Source organism: Neovison vison, chromosome 11 (assembly GCF_020171115.1).
Source record: "Neovison vison isolate M4711 chromosome 11, ASM_NN_V1, whole genome shotgun sequence".
NCBI lineage: Eukaryota > Metazoa > Chordata > Mammalia > Carnivora > Mustelidae > Neogale > Neogale vison.
Genome location: NC_058101.1, coordinates 127,811,097 through 127,831,031, shown reverse-complemented (window position 1 = coordinate 127,831,031; position 19,935 = coordinate 127,811,097).

Below are 19,935 nucleotides of genomic sequence, written 5' to 3'. Positions count from 1 at the left end.
AATGAAACTAGAAAATCATCAAGATCTTGAAGTGGGAAAGGTTTCTTATGTAGAACTTAAAAAGAACAAAACCTGAAAGAAAAATTTACAAATTGGACTTCATTAAAGTTGAAGTGTTTTGCCATTTGAGAGACACGATAAGGAAACAAAAGGTAAGCCACTAAGGAATAATATTTACCACATACATATCAGACAAGAAACTTGTACCCAGCATATAAGAATAATTTTTATTATTCAAGCATGCAAAAGATTATCATGGAAATGCACATTAAAATCATAAATTGAGATAATACTACTTGTTGATTAGATGGACTGACAATAAGAAGACTGGTCAAACCAAGTGTCACCGAGGCTATTGTGCAGCCAAAACTTTCACATACTGCTGGAAGGAACTCAAAATGGTACAACACTTTGGAAAGCAGTTTGGAATTTTCTTTAAAAAGGGAACACACCTAAATCAAGTGATACAGCTTTTCAGTTCTTAACTACTTAACCAAGACAAATGAAAATACATATCTCCAGAAACACTTGCCTAGCTTCTTAGTAATTTTACTTGCAGAAGCCAAAAATTGGAAACAGCCCAAATGTTTGCAAATTTCATGGGAAAAGATAAACTGTGTTATACTCATATAATGGAATATTAGTCAATTAAAAAAAAAGAAATGAACTATAGATACACACAGTAATAGAAATGAGTCTCAAAATCTTTATGCTGAGCAACAGAGGCTAGATTTTTTTTTTAACATACTGTGTGATTTTTTAATTTAGAGCATTCTAGAAAATATAATCTAATATATAGTGACTAAAAGCACAATAATGGCTGCCTGAAGACGGGACTAGAGGAAGGAACAGAAGACAGAGGAGCTCACAGAGTTATTGGTACATGAGAGCAATGTTCATTGTCTTGATTGTGTTGAAGGTTTCATAGATGTATACATATGTTAAAACTGATTAAATTATTGCATTTTGAATGTGTATACTTTATTGTATTTCGATAGAGTTGGGAAATAATAGAAATACAGAAGATGACTGATGAAAGAAACATTGATTCTGTGAAGATTATTTAACATTAAGTAAGACATAGTCTTTTCTCTCATGCACCTTTTAGTCTCATAGGGATGATAATATCTGCACCAAGAGGTAAAACAAAACAGTTTAAAATAAGTTTTCCAGGAAAGTGGGAAAAAAATAAATAACTGCTTAAAGTCAAAGGAAATACAGTTTATTCTCCTCTGTGAAACTAATAATTTCATGTTAGGGAGAGGCATTTGAGCTTTGTGTTTATGTTGAGGTAGGATTTTGACAGGTGGATCTTGCATGAGAAGCCAAGTGTGAGTAGAGGCTACTTTGTTTGTTTGGCATTTTTTTAAGAGAGAAAGAGAGAGAGAGAGAGAGAGAGAGAGAATGCATGAGTGAGTAGGGGTAAGGTGTAGAGGGAGAGGAAAAGAGAGAATCTTGAGTAGGCTCCATACCCAGAGCAGAGTCCCCTGTGGAGCTTGATGTAGGGTCCAATTTGGGGCTCAATCTCATGACCCTGAGACCATGACCTGAACTGAAATCAAGACTGGACATTTAACAGACAGAGCCACCAAGGCACCCCAAGTAGAGGCTACTTTGGGTACAAGGGAGCTTCAAAGCAAATCTATATATTTTTAAAAAATGCAAATATATAATGTACCAGACAAGTGTTTTACTGCATTGCAAACAATACTTCATAACTTGAGTGTGGCATATGTGTATGTTCATTATGGGAAACTGAGGACATGTTATTAATATTTGTTTTGACATTTGATTTGACATTGAGTGTTTCTTTTTTTTTTCCAATTTATTTATTTTCAGAAAAACAGTATTCATTATTTTTTCACCACACCCAGTGCTCCATGCAAGCTGTGCCCTCTATAATACCCACCACCTGGTACCCCAACCTCCCACCCCTCCGCCACTTCAAACCCCTCAGATTGTTTTTCAGAGTCCATAGTCTCTCATGGTTCACCACCCCTTCCAATTTACCCAAAAGCACATACCCTCCCCAATGTCCATAACCCTACCCCCCTTCTCCCAACCCCCCTCCCCCCAGCAACCCACAGTTTGTTTCGTGAGATTAAGAGTCACTTATGGTTTGTCTCCCTCCCTATTGTTTCTTAATATTATCCCATGAAGCTGTGCTAGTGAAAGATATAGTTGGTGAGAAAATGCTATATACAATCATTTGAAATGGTTACTGAGATTGTTGAGTGGTTGGACTGCAAAAGGAAATAGATATGAAGTATAAAAGAAACTTGAATAGATCTTGAAAATTATTTATATGTCAGGGTGGGGAAAGCTTGCTGGAGAAGGAGAGGAAAAGTAAAAGAAAACTCCACACTTTAATCTTGGATAACCTAGGGAATGGTATTGCCTTTGTCAGAAGAAGGTATTTAAATGAAAACATCTGTTTTGGTAAAAAGACATAGGTTTGGGACAGTGGAAGAAGAAGATTCCGTAGTATCTAGGTAGATAGCTCAATAAAACACTTGACAGAAAAGTCAGAGCTGGAACTGCTTATTGGTATTATCTACATAGAAATAGTAGCTGAAGGTGTGGAACATGGGGAATAGTGATAAGGGTGAGTTTTCCTTTTCTATTTCAATATGTTTCTTTTCTTTTAATTTTCAAAGTACTAGTAAGCAATATTTTATTAAGTATAAACAAAAGGATAAAATGGAAATTGAGGGGAAAAAAAACCCAGCCTAACATGGTTTACCTAATTTTACTGAAAACCAAGCACTACATTGCAGGATTGCTCAAGATTGTTTTGCTTCAGATTTCCTCTCTGGAATAATATCAGCCTCTTAGTTCAGGTGCACCGGGTATTAAAACAGACTGGGCCTTATGATGTTGAAGATGTCATTCAGGATGGCACACTATGGAGCTTAAAGATAATTCATGACAACCAAAACCATCAGTCTTACCAAATCATTCTCCTCATGTCTTTGCAAGAAACAAAATGCAGGCATTTTTGAAGTATCTGTATATCTAAAATATACAACCATCACTTTAATATCTGGATCATTTCAAAGTTAAACTATAGGGGAAAAAAAAAGAAAAGAGTTTAAGAAACCATTTGTGCTTTGTTGTGTTATCCCATATGGAGCAGAGGCTTCCCAGCTGAAGTACACTCCCATTTCTGCAGTGTTCTTTAGAGCAGCTACAGAGATTGATAGAATAGAATGTATCCATGAAGCTAACCACAGCACTCACAGATAATTCTTTGCTCAATATAGAGACTCTCTGGGAAAATGGAACAATACGTCCTTTTATAAAATGTGCTCACTATCTTTAAAATGTACTTTTGATGCAGTTTATATTGAAAAAATAGAAAAGCCTGAGTATTTAAAAATATTGTACAATATCCTGGATAAATATGTCATTTGTGTCTGTTCCCACCTTGTCCATATAATTCTTACAGGAAGAAAGAAGGTTGGGATGAAAACAGGATAAGAAAGTGACCTAGATGGTTTTATTTTAAAATAACAATGGTACTTTAATATTCTTCAAATCATTACATTTCCATTAATATCTTCAGGGTATAGTAAAGATAGCTATACCCATCTGCACATAGCTCAACCTCTGAGGACTTGAAAGCACTTACAGTTTTAATGCTACAATTTAATCTTCACTAGCCTAGACATCATCACCATTCAAAGGGGAGTTCTAAACTTCAAAACAATTTTCCAACTTATGAAACAGATATGATTACATAAAGATGGATTCCCTTACTTCTGAAGTCATATCACTACTTTTGGGCAGCTTGATTATGAAGTGGTATGGGCAGGAATATTGTTTTACCTTAACAAAATATGTTACACACTGTAAGGACAATCTTTCACAATTTCTACAAAAAATAAACATTGTGCCCAAGTATAATAATCATATTTTCTTATAACAGCTACTATGTTTAAATGGTTAAGAAGACAAGTTAGAAAGTTTCTGGTGAGCTTCTGGGCACTATAAAAATAAAAGGATTAAAAATGAGTTATTAGTGCAATGAGTACTATGGAACCCAGATGCTGTGACACTGTCTGTCTTGGGCAAACATTTACCTCTCTGGGTCCCAATTTTCTTCTTTTTCAGGTAGAGGCTGTGGCTTAGAGGACACTGAAGAGTATTTTAATCATAGTTCTTATAGACCCCAAGATCCTTTATGTAATAATGTAAATCACTTTATGTAATAAAGAATTAGATAAAGAGAGTAAGTTAGCGATTCTGCTATTAAAGAATGGGATCTGTTCATTTTCACATGCCACCAGGGATAGAAATAATATAATCAGCCTGAAGATAAATTCTACAGCCTACATTTCCTCTGAATTATCTCTCCATTTGCTTGATCTCTTTCAATAGTGGCTAATTTTTAGGTTCTTATTGAAGAAGTGTGTTTATTTCAAAAAGTTCCTCACACATCCTAGTAATAAAAATGACCTGGAGACATTTTGAAACAAATGGATTTTAGAACTTCTAGAAGTGTGTCTTTTTTTTTTTTTAATAGCTACGTATGGTTTCCAGAGCATAGCCTCTGAGAAAGAACCATAGCTTCATCTTTGACCATTTCTCCTAACGATGACCAAGGAGATAACGTAGCCCAGTGATGGAGACTCAGATTTGGGAATCAAATGAGCCAACTATGCTTATGTTATATTTTGTAAGTATGTCTTGCATATTCTTCTCTCCCCAAACTTAACAGAGATATTACAAATTCTAACTTTGCGATTATGCAGCATTAGGAAAGAGAATATTCCCTTCTTCAGAATCAGTGAATATTCCCTTCTTCAGAATCAGAAGTGAACCAAAAATAAAGGTCTACAAATAACACTGTCTTTTGAGGCAGCAGCCCGGTGATAGAGCAAGAAGGTCAAAGTGGAAGGAAAAGTGAGTGCTGTTTTATATACCTAAAGCAGATATAAAGCAAGACTCTGACCCTCTTCTAATTAGTAGTTCATCATGAGATATGTATGGTCTCCATTTCATTTTGATGCACAGTCTTAGGGAGGAGTAATATATGTCTTATAAAGGTTACAAAAATGGAGAAAAAATTATAGATAATTAAACCAAAAGAAGTCTTCATTGACTTTAATCAGAGAACTTTAAATAGGTGTAGGTTTAGAGGTGCAGAGAGTCAGATACTTGATGGTGAGTTAGAATAAACCACTTTCGAAGTTGTTTTCAAAATTTTAAATTTTAAAGTCCTATTCTATTTCTGAATTCATCCTTCCCTGTTATTCTGGGGACAAAGATCCTAGCTAAAATGAATGTTGGTGCTAATTAGCAGTAATACAAACAAGATGTCCCAATGACACAGTATTCTAACTAGTGCTCAATTATGCTAAATTCTTTCCACTTGAAAAATTCAAGAGTATCATTTACTGTGCTAATTATGTAATATCCTATAGAAATTTTAAAATTTCCTTTTTCTCTGCTATTATATAGAGTCACTATTAATCCATTTAGGTAAATATAGAACATTTTTAGTAAGTTTTTTCATACTTAACTATTGGATTTATTTAATTTCATTCTGATTATTACTAATCTTCCACTGTAAATTATTATTCATCTACCACTTCCTCTTACTTTCTTTTTGCTCTTAAAAATATAATAATTGGACACATATTATATCTTTCATGTATTTCCATACAAAAAGAAAGCAGTATGCTAAATTAAGAATGAAACAAAATATGGAAAGAGAATGAGTATTTAAAATGCCATGCATTTCAAGCAATTGATTTCCATATAAACATCGGGTCCCTGTGTAATAGATTTTAAAATTTAGCTAAGGCCAAAAGTATAATAGCCAAATTTTAATAATTTCTAACATAGTTCAGTCTGTTGACCTAAATATATCCTACATTTTTAGATTTGTTGCTATTTCATAGCAACAATATATGTACCATATTCCAAAACGTTTTCTTGCCTTAAAAGGACTTGAAAAACATCTTAAGAAATAGATACATTAACAAAAATGGCACACTCTATATATCTAAACCATGGGGAAATGTGTGTGTGTGGGTGTGAGTGTGTTTTCAAACTTCCATAACTGCAGTTGACCCTTGAATGGGGGTCATAGGTTTGAACTGTGAGGTTCTACTTATATGCAAATTATTTTCAATAAGTGTATTGGAAACATTTTTGGAGATTTGTAAAAATTAGAATAAAACTCATGGATGAAACAGGTAATCTAGAAATACCAAAATAAATAAAAAATAAAAAGTTTGGTAATACTGTAAAAATACTGTATATTATACATACAACATACAAAGTATGTGTTAATTAACTGTTATTGGTAAGACTCACTAAATAGTAGGCTATTAATAGTTAAGTTTGGGGGAAGTAAAAAGTTATATGCAAATTTTTGACTGCATGAGATGTCAGTGCCCCAGACCTCAGCATGGATCAGGCGTCAATGTTCTTCTTTAGGGTAAGTTTCTCTAAGTAGGCATAGAAGATACACATTAGAATGTATATTGCTTAATGACCTCCAGAAAAATCTAAATAGCCTATCAACATTACATTAGAACATCTGCTCATCCACTCCTGTACTGGCCATCATCACTTACTCTAATCTAAGAACCTGATATGCAAAATATAACATTTTAAATTTGTACTTGTTTTTACTAGAAGTGTGGAATATATTTTAATATTTACTATTGATATGTCATACTGTGTAAATCGCCTGATCGCATTTTGTACACATTTCCATTGCTTGTTCACGTTTTTTTTTTTACTGCTTCCCTATATATTATATATATATTAACAAGTTAATGTTTTGCTATATGCTGTTTTATGCCATATTTATCCAATTGTTTATAATATTTATGAATTAAGCCATTATTTCTACATTTGCTTAAAACTGACAATTTAATCAAATAATAAGTTCCCCTAAGTCATTTGATCCATATCCATAATTTTTCTTACTGTTTATATTGAGAATAAGTTTGCTATCTCTTTGTTTGGATTTGATATCTTATTGGTTTAAAATTTTATATAAATTGCCTACTTTCACAAATATAAGCAATATGGAATAGTAAGGCAATCATCTAGATAATTCAATCCAAATTTATTTTAAAATATTCATATAGTTGAAGAAAAAATAGATCTGAAATCCACATAGTATCAACTAATTGTAAAATATATAATTCAAATTTGCATATTTGGCTTTAGAATACTTTCCAATATCAATTGTAACAATAAATTACAGTAATAATTGTTTTTGTCCAAGTTTTGGCCACATTAAGAATTCTGCTTTTACAAACTCCAAAATTCAAAATATATGATGGAAAGCAGAAAAATGATAGTGATATTCTTAAAGACTTTGTGATCAATATCCATCGATGTAGAGAAGACCAAATAGCCTTAAAAAAGAATTGTTATCAAAATCTGTGCATTGAAGAATGAATCCTGAAGATTATATCTAACCTTTCAAAATAGGTGGCAGAAACAAAATGTAGACCGAAATTTGCAAGGAACTATTATTTCTATTTGCTACTAAGTCTTCAGGTTAATAATTACATTCTAACTTCAAAATGATTACAATATCAGTAAATTTTATTATAAAATTAAGTTTTTGTTATAGCTTTTATTATTAAGAAATGCATAAATCTGCATCTCTACTTTCTAATTGAAGGACAAACTGAATAACTGAGCCAATTATATGGATAATTCAAGCATAAAAATTTTCTCAATTCAGTTGAGCCACAATTATGTATCATTTACTTATAAAAATTGGATGTTTCTTTTCTTACATAAGTATTTATAAAATACATTAGAATATCTAAGTTTTCATTGCTAGCTCTAAACTTGAAATAAACCACGAGATCTGAAGGAACTAAAAGTTTCTCTCTTTTAGCTGAGGCAGAGTAGAGAAGATAAATCCAAAAAACCTACTTTGAAGAAATTAAATAAAAAATCTATTTTATTTACTTATTTATTTAGGCTTAATTAATATTTTATTTTATTTTATTATGCTCAATTAGCCAACATATAATACATCATTGGTTTTTGATATAGTGTTCAATGATTCATTAGTTGCCTATAACACCCAGTACTCATTACCATACATGCCCTCCTTAATACCCATCACCTGGATAACCCATCCCCCCGCCCCCTCCATTCTGTAACCCTCAGTTTGGTTCTGAGAGAGTCCAGAGCCTCCCATGGTTTGTCTCCCTCTCTGATTTCTTTCCATTCAGTTTTCCCTCCGTTCCCCTGTGGTCCTCCATGCTATGGCTCATGTCCACAATAGCTAAACTGTGGAAGAAGCCGAGATGCCCTTCAACAGATGAGTGGATAAAGAATGTGTTTTAAAGGGTTTGGGGGACAGAGCCATTCTGAAGACAGTTTGGGAAAAGAAAAACAAACAAAAAAATAATGCTTTGATAAAGTACGTGACATGCAATTTTTAGCACCAGTACATGCTATTTATCGGTGTCTATAGGACCAAAAGGGCTCTCTGCAATTCCACCATAAAAGTGTGAATGGTGAATGTTGGGTCTGTTATCAAAGGAACGAGACTGAGACAAAGTGAAAGTTATGCAAAGCCTTATTCTATGCCAACCATTGGAAGTTAGACTGACCGGCCAGGGGAATGAGGCTGAGACAAAGTGAAAGTTATGCAAAGCTTTATTCTATGCCAAGCACTAGAAGTCAGACTGACAGGCCAGGTCCGCCTCTGAAGAGAGCGACCCCTCCCTTGGTCTTACAGGCTAGTTTTATAGGGCACAACCACAGATCTTTACATATGTGGCTTTGGCTGATTGGATCTTTCCACCTGTCTGGCCTTGTTTTAGATGTGTGTTTTAGCAACAGTTACCTGGAACTGATATCAATAACTGTTGAGGCATTTATTAAACAACAAAATGTCTACCTAGGCAACATGGAGTCACTATGGCTAAGTCGGCCCAGGCAGGCCCTAGGGGTTTAACAGGTTTTAATGTGGAATCGACCCCAACAGTGAACCCTTAGCAACTTCCAACTTAGGATCACATAGAATTTTTCAGTATCTTCAGGAACCCAAAGAAACTTTGCTACCACTCAATACTCTCCTTTTCCATCTGCTGGGTGTGTTGAATATTAGGAAGGTAAGGAGGGAACCAGAGGAGATGCTGGGAGAGAGAGAAACTCTTGCTACTGCCAAAAATGAAAGGAGTTGCTTGAATGTGACTGCTGCAGCCGGATTTTCACACATATTCACTATCTCCTGTACTTATTCCTGTGCTGCCCCAAGACATATTATAAACTGCTGTCTTTACCTTGGACATATATGTAGAGTCTGTAAGAACTCATCTTCATGCCTCTCATTCAGTCCTTTCTCCGCACAGTGGGGAAAAGTGGGTAAAATCTTCAATGTATTGTTTTTGTACATAAAATAAACATTCTTTAGACAATCTTCACTCATATTGTTTAATATTCAAGACTTTGATCCCTACTATGTGCATTATTAAAGAATTAAATCAAGGACAAGATAGTCATTTTCTTTGAATCCATAAATTTCACAGGCTAGTGAAAATGTAAAAGAATGTAAGTTTTACTAGAAGTGGGTAGTAGAGAAGACTGTCCTGCTGTGGGCTTGGAAGGGTTCCTAAAAGTAGAGAGGAAGGGAAAACTGTGGGAAAAGAGAGAAGGAAGGATATGTAATGGCAGAAAATAATTCTAGTATAACTGGAAAATAGGTGAAGAGGTGAACGACACTTAAATGTCATCAAATGTCATCAAAGAAAGTGTAATTGATTTATTGGAGTATAAGATATTAGTCTTCAAAACAGACCAAAATAGAAGGAAAAATACACATGAAAAAAATAAACATGAAAAAATAAAATTGACTTCCAGTGCCTTACACTCTAAAATGAAAAAACGAAACTGCAGGGATCTCATGGGACATTAGTGAAATCCCAACTGGTCATTCTTCTTCTTTGTTTGTTTTTAAGATTTATTTATTTATTTATTTGACAGAGAGAGCACAACTGAGCCTGAGCACAGCAGAGGGAGAAGCAGATTTCTGCTGAGCAGAGATCCTGATGTGGGGCTCAATCTCAGGACCCTGTTATCATGACTTAAAGACAAATCAGAGGCTTAACTGACTGAGCCACCCAGGCACCCCTCACCTGGTCATTCTGAACAAGCTATGTTATTTGTAGATCTATGATGAGCTCCTGTGATCATTTTCAGAATGATTTAAATTACCCTATTCTGTTGTACCCATTTGATTGTTTAAAATTTTTTTATTATGTTGTTAGTCACCATACAGTACATCATTAGTTTTTGATGTAGTGTTCCATGCTTCATTGATTGCATATAATACCCAGTGCTCCATGCAATCTGTGCACTCCTTAATACCCTTCAAATTTTCAACCAGTCCCCTGAAATTAGCTAGAAAAAAAAATTTTAAATGTTAATAATGTGCCATAGCAATGCTTTCACATTCAGTGCCATTCTTTAATTTTAATAATAATTTGTATACATGTCTACATCTAATTTTCAATATATGGTAACAGACACAAAATTCAACTAGAAGACTACTTCAGTGACTAATTTATGTTGAGGAACCCTATGGAAAAAGTAAGTCTTCCAAGTCAAAAAATAACTTATTCCTAAAGCCAGAAAAACAGAATATCATAATATCATTGGTAGCATTTACTAAGTTAATTTTGTATAACAAATATTATATTCTAGCCAGTCACTTGTTTTATATTCATATATGCATAGAGATGAGTGTACAATGGAGAAAAACAAAGTAGGAAAAAGGCAAGGGGTGGTCAATGGGTAGAGAACAGCTGTAATCATGTATGGGGTCATTAGTAGGGGGCCTGGAAGTTACATTTTAGCAAAGCCTTTAAGTTGGTGAATTGCTTTGATAATACACATTGATATTAATCTGAAATGTGGAGGATCTACAGTGGGGACCATTCTCAAGAGGTTTTTGAAGTTTATCTGATAAGAAAAGATGGCTTTTTTCAAGGCAATAGTGGGAAGGTGGTACTTTCTTCAAAATTATTTCTTCAGAAATACAAACAGTATTACACTTTAAGATCTTTGTATTGAACTATGTTTAACATGTGGTGTTATATTAGTTGCAGGTATACAATATAATGATTCAACAATTCTATACATTACTCAGGGCTCATCATGGTAAGTGTACCCTTGATCCCCTTTATCTATCTATTTCACCCATCCGTCCACCCACTTGTCCTCTGGCAACAACACAAATATTTTCTTTAATATTTTAATTTATTTAAACTGAGAATTATAAAAATGCAACTATTGATAATATAGCTCATTTTTCTAAAATAATCTTATAAATTTTGAATATTTGCATTAAATATAGGAAATGTTAGACATAAGTAGAATCTGAATTTTCTCCTTGAAAGCTAACAGACATCTTCTTGTAATATTATTCCATTTCATATATTTCTTTCTTGTGCCACACTTTTTTGTTTTAATTCTAAATAAAATTAGCAATGTGCTTTCAAAACAGTGTGCCATTGAAATTTAGAATTATTTTCTCTGAGAGATAACTGTGAGGTTCATGATCCTTGATACTTGTGTTTCCTCTGAAGAATGGCATCATTCAAGGCATGTTTTGTTTTCATGTATTTGTTTTGTCCCAGTTCTAGCTACCCCCTCTGACAAAGTCTAGCCCTTGTCTATTTTCTTATCATGCTAATATTAATTTTGTTTTTAATTAAATTAATATATGTGCATTGTTTAAAGAGTCTGTTAGTTTTATGATCTTTAAGATAAAGAACAGCCCCCAGCACCCTTGGTTGGTACACAACTGTGGTCTTCAGACCTCCCTTTCACCATCATTTTGGGAATTCCCTTCACTTTCTCAGTTGTCTTCCTTAGGATCTCTGGGCTTCTCTTTTCAGTTGTTATCCAGTAGCTTCCTGTAAAAACGTGTGAGGAAGGTATCTTTTCTCAGTCTTTTTATATCTGAAAAAGTACTTGTTTTCCCCTCTTACTTAGCCAGTATTTTGATTACACAAGGAATTATAAATTTGAAGTAATGTGCCTTCAGTGTTTTAAAGGTATTGATCAGTTATCTTCCAGCTTGCCTATTGATGTTGAGATCTTAGTCATCCTGATTTTAAATTTTTATCTGCAAATATTTATGTATTCTGGATATTAGACACTTATCCAACATGATATCCCTCCTTTCTCTGGGTCATCTTTCCTCTCTCATAACAGTTTCCTTTAATGCAAAAAAGTTTTTAAAATTTAATAAATTTACCTATTTTTCTCTTTTATTCCTTGTACTTTTGGTATCATATCCAAGGTACCATAATGAAATCCACACTCATGAAGATTTATTCTTATCTTTTCTTCTAAGAGTTTATTGTTTTAGCTCTTGTATTTAGATTGTTCATCCATTATGATTTTTTAAAGATTTATTTATTTATTTTAGAGAGAGAGAGAATGAGCAGGAAGGACAGAGGGAGAGGGAGAGAGAATCTCAAGAAGACTCCATGCTGAGCACAGGGCCTGACATTGGGCTCAACTCCAAGAGAGTGAGATCATGACCTGAGCTGAAACCAAGAGTCAGATGCTAACCAACAGTGCCACCCACCTGTCCCCATTATGAAGTGATTTCTATATGTGGTGTAATTTGCATATAAGTATCCCCCCTCCATTGAATGGTCTTGGTCCGTTGTAGTTAAATTTAGAAGTCAGGATATTTAAGTTCTCCAACTTTGTTCTTTTTTTCAGGATTTTTTGTTTACTCAAGGTGTCTTGCAATTCCATAAGAGTTTTAGGATTAGCTTTTCCATTTCTGAGAAAAAAAATAATTGAGATTTTGAAGAGGATTGTACTGAATTTGTAAATAGCATTGGCGTATTGACATTTAAATGCCACTAAATCTTTTAATGCATGAACATGGTTTTTCTCTTCATTTATTTGGGATCATTTAATTTTTTTTTTCCAGCAAAGTTTTATAGTTTTCAGTGTACAAGTCTTTATATCCCCTGGTTAAATTTATTCCTAACAATTTTATGCTTTTGGATGTCATTATAAATGGAACTATGTTGTTGATTTCCTTTTGGGTTGTTCATTGCTAGTGCAAAAAATGTCTCTAGTTGCTTTCTGTTGATCTTATATTCTATAACTTTCTGGAATTCTTTTTTTTTTTTTCTATACTAGTTTGTGTGTGTGTGTGTGCGAGTGTGTGTACACTTTAAAATTTTTACATATTATATCATGACCTGTCTGTGAACAAAGATAGTTTCACTTTTCCATCCCAATTTTTTTTTATTTTCTATAAACATATAATATATTTTTATCCCCAGGGGTACAGATCTGTGAATCGCCAGGTTTACACACTTCACAGCATTCACCAAAGCACATACCCTCCCCAATGTCCATAACCACAACCCCATTCTCCCAACCCCCCTTCCCCCAGCAACCCTCAGTTTGTTTTGTGAGATTAAGAGTCACTTATGGTCTGTCACCCTCCCAATCCCATCTTGTTTCATTTATTCTTCTCCTACCCCCTTAAGCCCCCATGTTGCATCACCACTTCCTCATATCAGGGAGATCATATGATAGTTGTCTTTTTCCGCTTGACTTATTCCGCTAAGCATGATACGCTCTAGTTCCATCCACATTGTCACAAATGGCAAGATTTCATTTCTTTTGATGGCTGCATAGTATTCCATTGTGTATATATATCACTTCATCTTTATCCATTCATCTGTTGATAGGTATCTAGGTTCTTTCCATAGTTTGGCTATTGTGGACATTGCTGCTATAAACATTTGGGTGCACGTGCCCCTTTGGATCACTACGTTTGTATCTTTAGGGTAAATACCCAGTAGTGCATTTGCTGGGTCATAGGGCAGTTCTATTTTCAACATTTTAAGGAACCTCCATGCTGTTTTCCAGAGTGGTTGCACCAGCTTGCATTCCCACGAACAGTGTAGGAGGGTTCCCCTTTCTCTGCATCCTCGCCAGCATCTGTCATTTCCTGACTTGTTGATTTTAGCCATTCTGATTGGTGTTAGCTGATATCTCATTGTGGTTTTGACTTGAATTTCCCTGGTGCAAGTGATATGGAGCACTTTTTCATGTGTCTGTTGGCCATCTGGATGTCTTCTTTGCAGAAATATCTGTTCATGTCCTCTGCCCATTTCTTGATTGGATTATTTGTTCTTAGGGTGTTGAGTTTGCTAAGTTCTTTATAGATTTTGGACACTAGTCCTTTATCTGATATGTCGTTTGCAAATATCTTCTCCCATTCTGTCAGCTGTCTTTTGGTTTTTAACTGTTTCCTTTGCTGTGCAAAAGCTTTTGATCTTGATGAAATCCCAATAGTTTATTTTTGCCCTTGTTTCCCTTGCCTTTGGCGATGTTCCTAGGAAGATGTTGCTGTGGCTGAGGTCGAAGAGGTTGCTGCCTGTGTTCTCCTCAAGGATTTTGATGGATTCCTTTCTCACATTGAGGTCCTTCATCCATTTTGAGTCTATTTTCATGTGTGGTGTAAGGAAATGGTCCAATTTCATTTTTCTGCATGTGGCTGTCCAATTTTCCCAACACCATTTACTGAAGAGGCTGTCTTTTTTCCATTGGACATTCTTTCCTGCTTTGTCGAAGATTAGTTGACCATTGATAGAGTTGAGGATCTATTTCTGGGCTTTCTATTCTGTTCCACTAATCTATGTGTCTGTTTTTGTGCCAGTACCATGCTGTCTTGATGATGACAGTTTTGTAATAGAGCTTGAAGTCCGGAATTGTGATGCCACCAACTTTGGCTTTCTTTTTCAATATTCCTTTGGCTATTCGAGGTCTTTTCTGTTTTCATATAAATTTCAGGATTATTTGTTCCATTTCTTTGAAAAAGATGGATGGTACTTTGATAGGAATTGCAATAAATGTGTAGATTGCTTTAGGTAGCATAGACATTTTCACAATATTTATTCTTCCAATCCAGGAGCATGGAACATTTTTCCATTTCTTTGTGTTTTCCTCAATTTCTTTCATGAGTACGTTATAGTTTTCTGAGTATAGATTCTTTGCCTCTTTGGTTAGGTTTATTCCTAGGTATCTTATGGTTTTGGGTACAACTGTAAATGGGATAGACTCCTTAATTTCTCTTTCTTCTGTCTTGTTGGTGTAGAGAAATTCAATTGATTTCTATGCATTGATTTTCTATCCTGACACTTTACTGAATTCCTGTACAAGTTCTAGCAGTTTTGGAGTGGAGTCTTTTGGGTTTTCCACATATAGTATCATATCATCTGCTAAGAGTGATAGTTTGACCTCTTCTTTGCTGATTGGGTGGGATGCCTTTAATTTCCTTTTGTTGTCTGATTGCTGAGGCGAGGACTTCTAGTACTATGTTGAATAGCAGTGGTGATAATGGACATCCCTGCCGTGTTCCTGACCTTAGCGGAAAAGCTTTCAGTTTTTCTCCATTGAGAATGATATTTGCGGTGGGTTTTTCATAAGTGGCTTTGATAATATTGAGGTATGTGCCCTCAATCCCTACACTTTGAAGGGTTTTGATCAGGAAGGGATGCTGTACTTTGTCAAAGGTTTTTTCAGCATCTTTTGAGAGTATCATATGGTTCTTGTTCTTTCTTTTACAGATGTGTTGTACCACATTGATTGATTTGCGGATGTTGAACCAACCTTTAGCCCTGGAATAAATCCCACTTGGTCATGGTGAATAATCCTTTTAATGTACTGTTGAATCCTATAGGCTAGTATTTTGGTGAGAATTTTCACATCTGTGTTTATCAAGGATATTAGTCTATAGCTCTCTTTTTTGATGGGATCCTTGTCTGGTTTTGGGATCAAGGTGATGCTGGCCTCATAAAATGAGTTTGGAAGTTTTCCTTCCATTTCTATTTTTTGGAACAGTTTCAGGAGAATAGGAATTAGTTCTTCTTTAAATGTTTGGTAGAATTCCCCTGGGAAGCTGCCTGGCCCTGGGCTTTTGTTTGTTTGGAGATTTTTAATGACTGTTTCTATCTCCTTACTGGCTATGGGTCTGTTCAGGCTTTCTATTTCTTCCTGGTTCAGTTGTGGTAGTTTATATGTTTCTAGGAATGCATCCATTTCTTCCAGATTATCAAATTCGTTGGCGTAGTGTTGCTCATAGTATGTTCTTATAATAGTTTGTATTTCTTTGGTGTTAGTTGTGATCTCTCCTCTTTCATTCAGGATTTTATTCCTTTCTCTTTTCTTTTTGATAAGTTTGGCCAGGGGTTTATCAATCTTATTAATTCTTTCAAAGAACCAGCTCCTAGTTTCGTTGATTTGTTCTATTGTATTTTTGGTTTCTATTTCATTGATTTCTGCTCTAATCTTTATGATTTCTCTTCTCCTGCTGGGTTTAGGGTTTCTTTCTTGTTCTTTCTCCAGCTCCTTTAGGTGTAGAGTTAGGTTGTGTACCTGAGACCTTTCTTGTTTCTTGAGAAAGGCTTGTACCGCTATATATTTTCCTCTCAGGACTGCCTTTGTTGTGTCCAACAGATTTTGAACTGTTGTGTTTTCATTATCATTTGTTTCCATGATTTTTTTCAATTCTTCTTTAATTTCCCGGTTGACCCATTCATTCTTTAGAAGGATGCTGTTTAGTCTCCATGTATTTGGGTTCTTTCCAAACTTCCTCTTGTGGTTGAGTTCTAGCTTCAGAGCATTGTGGTCTGAAAATATGCAGGGAATGATCCCAATCTTTTGATACCGGTTGAGTCCTGATTTAGGACTGAGGATGTGATCTATTCTGGAGAATGTTCCATGTGCACTGTTGCTTTGGGATGAAATGTTCTGAATATATCTTGGATGTCCATCTGGTCCAGTGTGTCGTTTAAGGCCTTTATTTCCTTGCTGATCTTTTGCTTGGATGATCTGTCCATTTCAGTGAGGGGAGTGTTAAAGTCCCCTACTATTATTGTACTATTGTTGATGTGTTTCTTTGATTTTGTTATTAATTGGTTTATATAGTTGGCTGCTCCCACGTTGGGGGCATAGATATTTAAAATTGTTAGATCTTCTTGTTGGACAGACCCTTTGAGTATGATATAGTGTCCTTCCTCATCTCTTATTATAGTCTTTGGCTTAAAATCTAATTGATCTGATTTAAGGATTGCCACTCCTGCTTTCATCTGATGTCCATTAGCATGGTAAATTCTTTTCCACCCCGTCACTTTAAATCTGGAGGTGTCTTTGGGCTTAAAATGAGTTTCTTGGAGGCAACATATAGATGGGTTTTGTTTTTTATCCATTCTGATACCCTGTGTCTTTTGATTGGGGCATTTAGCCCATTAACATTCAGGGTAACTATTGAGAGATATGAATTTAGTGCCATTGTACTGCCTGTAAGGTGACTGTTACTGTATATTGTCTCTGTTCCTTTCTGATCTACCACTTGTAGGCTCTCTCTTTGCTTAGAGGACCCCTTTCAATATCTCCTGTAAAGCTGGCTTGGTGTTTTCAAATTCTTTCAGTTTTTGTTTGTCCTGGAAGGCTTTAATCTCTCCTTCTATTTTCAATGATAACCCAGCTGGATATAGTATTCTTGGCTGCATGTTTTTCTCGTTTAGTGCTCTGAATATATCATGCCAGCTCTTTCTGGCTTGCCCAGTCTCTGTGGATAAGTCAGTTGTCAATCTAATATTTTTACCATTGTATGTTATAGACTTCTTTTCCTGGGCTGCTTTCAGGACTTTCTCTTTGCCACTAAGACTAGTAAATTTTACACTTAGGTGACAGGCTGTAGGCCTATTCTTATTGATTTTGAGGGACATTCTCTGAAACTCCGGAATTTTTATGCTGTTCCCTTTGCCATATTGGGGAAATTTTCCCCAATAATTCTCTCCAGTATACCTTCTGCTCCCCTCTCTCTTTCTTATTTTTCTGAAATCCCAATTATTCTAATGTTGTTTTGTCTTATGTTGTCACTTATCTCTCAAATTCTCCACTCATGGACCAGTAGCTGTTTGTCCCTCTTTTGCTCAGCTTCTTTATTCTCTGTCATTTTGTCTTCCATATTGCTAATTCTTTCTTCTGCCTCATTTATCCTAGCAGAGAGAGCCTCCATTTTTTATTGCACTTCATTAATAGCTTTTTTTAATTTCAACTTGGCTAGATTTTAGTTCTTTTATTTCTCCAGAAAGGGCTTTTATATCTCCCGAGAGGGTTTCTCTAATATCTTCCATGCCTTTTTCGAGCCCAGCTAGAACCTTGAGAATTGTCATTCTGAACTCTAGATCTGACATATTACCAATGTCTGTATTGATTAGGTCCCTAGCCTTCGGTACTGCCTCTTGTTCTTTTTTTTTTGTTGTTGTTGTGAATTTTTCCGCCATGTCATTTTTCCAGATAAGAGTACATGAAGGAGCATGTAAAATACTAAAAGGGTGGCAACAACCCCAGGAAAATATGCTTTAAGCAAATCAGAAGAGATCCCAAATCGTGAGGGGGGAGAGAGGAGATAAAAAAAGGTTCAGAAAGAAAGAAAGAGAAAAAAAAAAAAAAAAGAAAGAAAGAAATAAAAGAATTTAAAAAAGAAAATGAATAAGGAAAAGCATAAAAAAGAATAAAATATATATATATATATTAGATAAACTAGTTAAAAAACAATAAAAAAAGAAAAGGGTAAAAGTTTAAAAAAATTTTAGCAGAAGAAGAGAAAAAAATGAAAAAGAAAAAAAATTAAATTAACTGCAAGACTAAAGAATCATAGGGAGAAAGCTATGAGTTCTGTGCTTTGCTTTCTCCTCCTCTGGAATTCTGCTGCTCTCCTTGGTATTGAAACTGCACTCCTTGGTAAGTGAACTTGGTCTTGACTGGATTTCTTGTTGATCTTCTGGGGGAGGGGCCTGTTGTAGTGATTCTCAAATGTCTTTGCCCAGGTGGAATTGCACTGCCCTTACCAGGGGCTGGGCTTAGTAATCCGCTCGGGTTTGCTTTCAGGAGCTTTTGTTCCCTGAGCACTTTCCGTAGAGTTCCAGAGGACGGGAATACAAATGGCGGCCTCCTGGTCTCTGGCCCAGAAGAGCCGAGAGCCTGGGGCCCCACTCCTCATTGCGCCCTCAGAGAACAGCGCCCAGTATCTCCCGTCTGCCTGACCTCTGGCTGGGCTCCGAGCTCACCGAGCCTGTGACCAGTTCAAGGTAACCCCGAGCTGTGAGCTCACTGTCGGCTCTGTCTCTGTAGCAGGCTTCCCCGTTCTAATACCTGTAAGCTCTGCAACACTCAGACACCCCCGATCCTTCTGTGACCCTGCGGGACCTGAGGCCACACTGACCCTGCGTGGGCTTCACCCCGGTTTAGCCTCTGGAGCGATGTCCTTCAGCAGAACAGACTTTCAAAAGTCCTGATTTTGTGACCCGTTGCTCGGCCGCTTGCCGGGAGCTGGCCCCTCCCCCCGCAGTCTATCTTCCTGTCGCTTTGGATTCACTTCTCCGCCAGTCCTACCTTTCAGAAAGTGGTTGTTTTTCTGTTTCTAGAATTGCTGTTCTTCTCTTAGATCTGCGGATGGATTTGTAGGTGTTTGCAATCTTTAGATAAGCTCTCTAGCTGATCTCCTGCTAGCTGAAGTAGTCTCAGCCTGCTACTTCTCAGCCATCTTGACTCCTCCCCGATTTCCTCCATCCCAATTTTTATTTTTTTTTCTTAATTAATTGCTTTGGATAGAAATCCTGTTAAAATAATATTTGTTGAGTATGCTAAGAATGAACATATTTGTCTTGATCTTAGAGAAAAATCTTTTAATGTTTTACCTTTGAGTATGATGTTACCTGTTTTTTTTGTTTGTTTTTTTAATAAAACTTTTATCGGATTGAGGAAATTCCTTATGTTTTTAGTTTGAGTCATTTGTGTGTGCGTTTTATGAAAAGCTGTCAACTGTTTCCCCCATGAATTGCAATGGTAATATTTTTCTTTTTCCCCCTCTTTATTCTACTATAT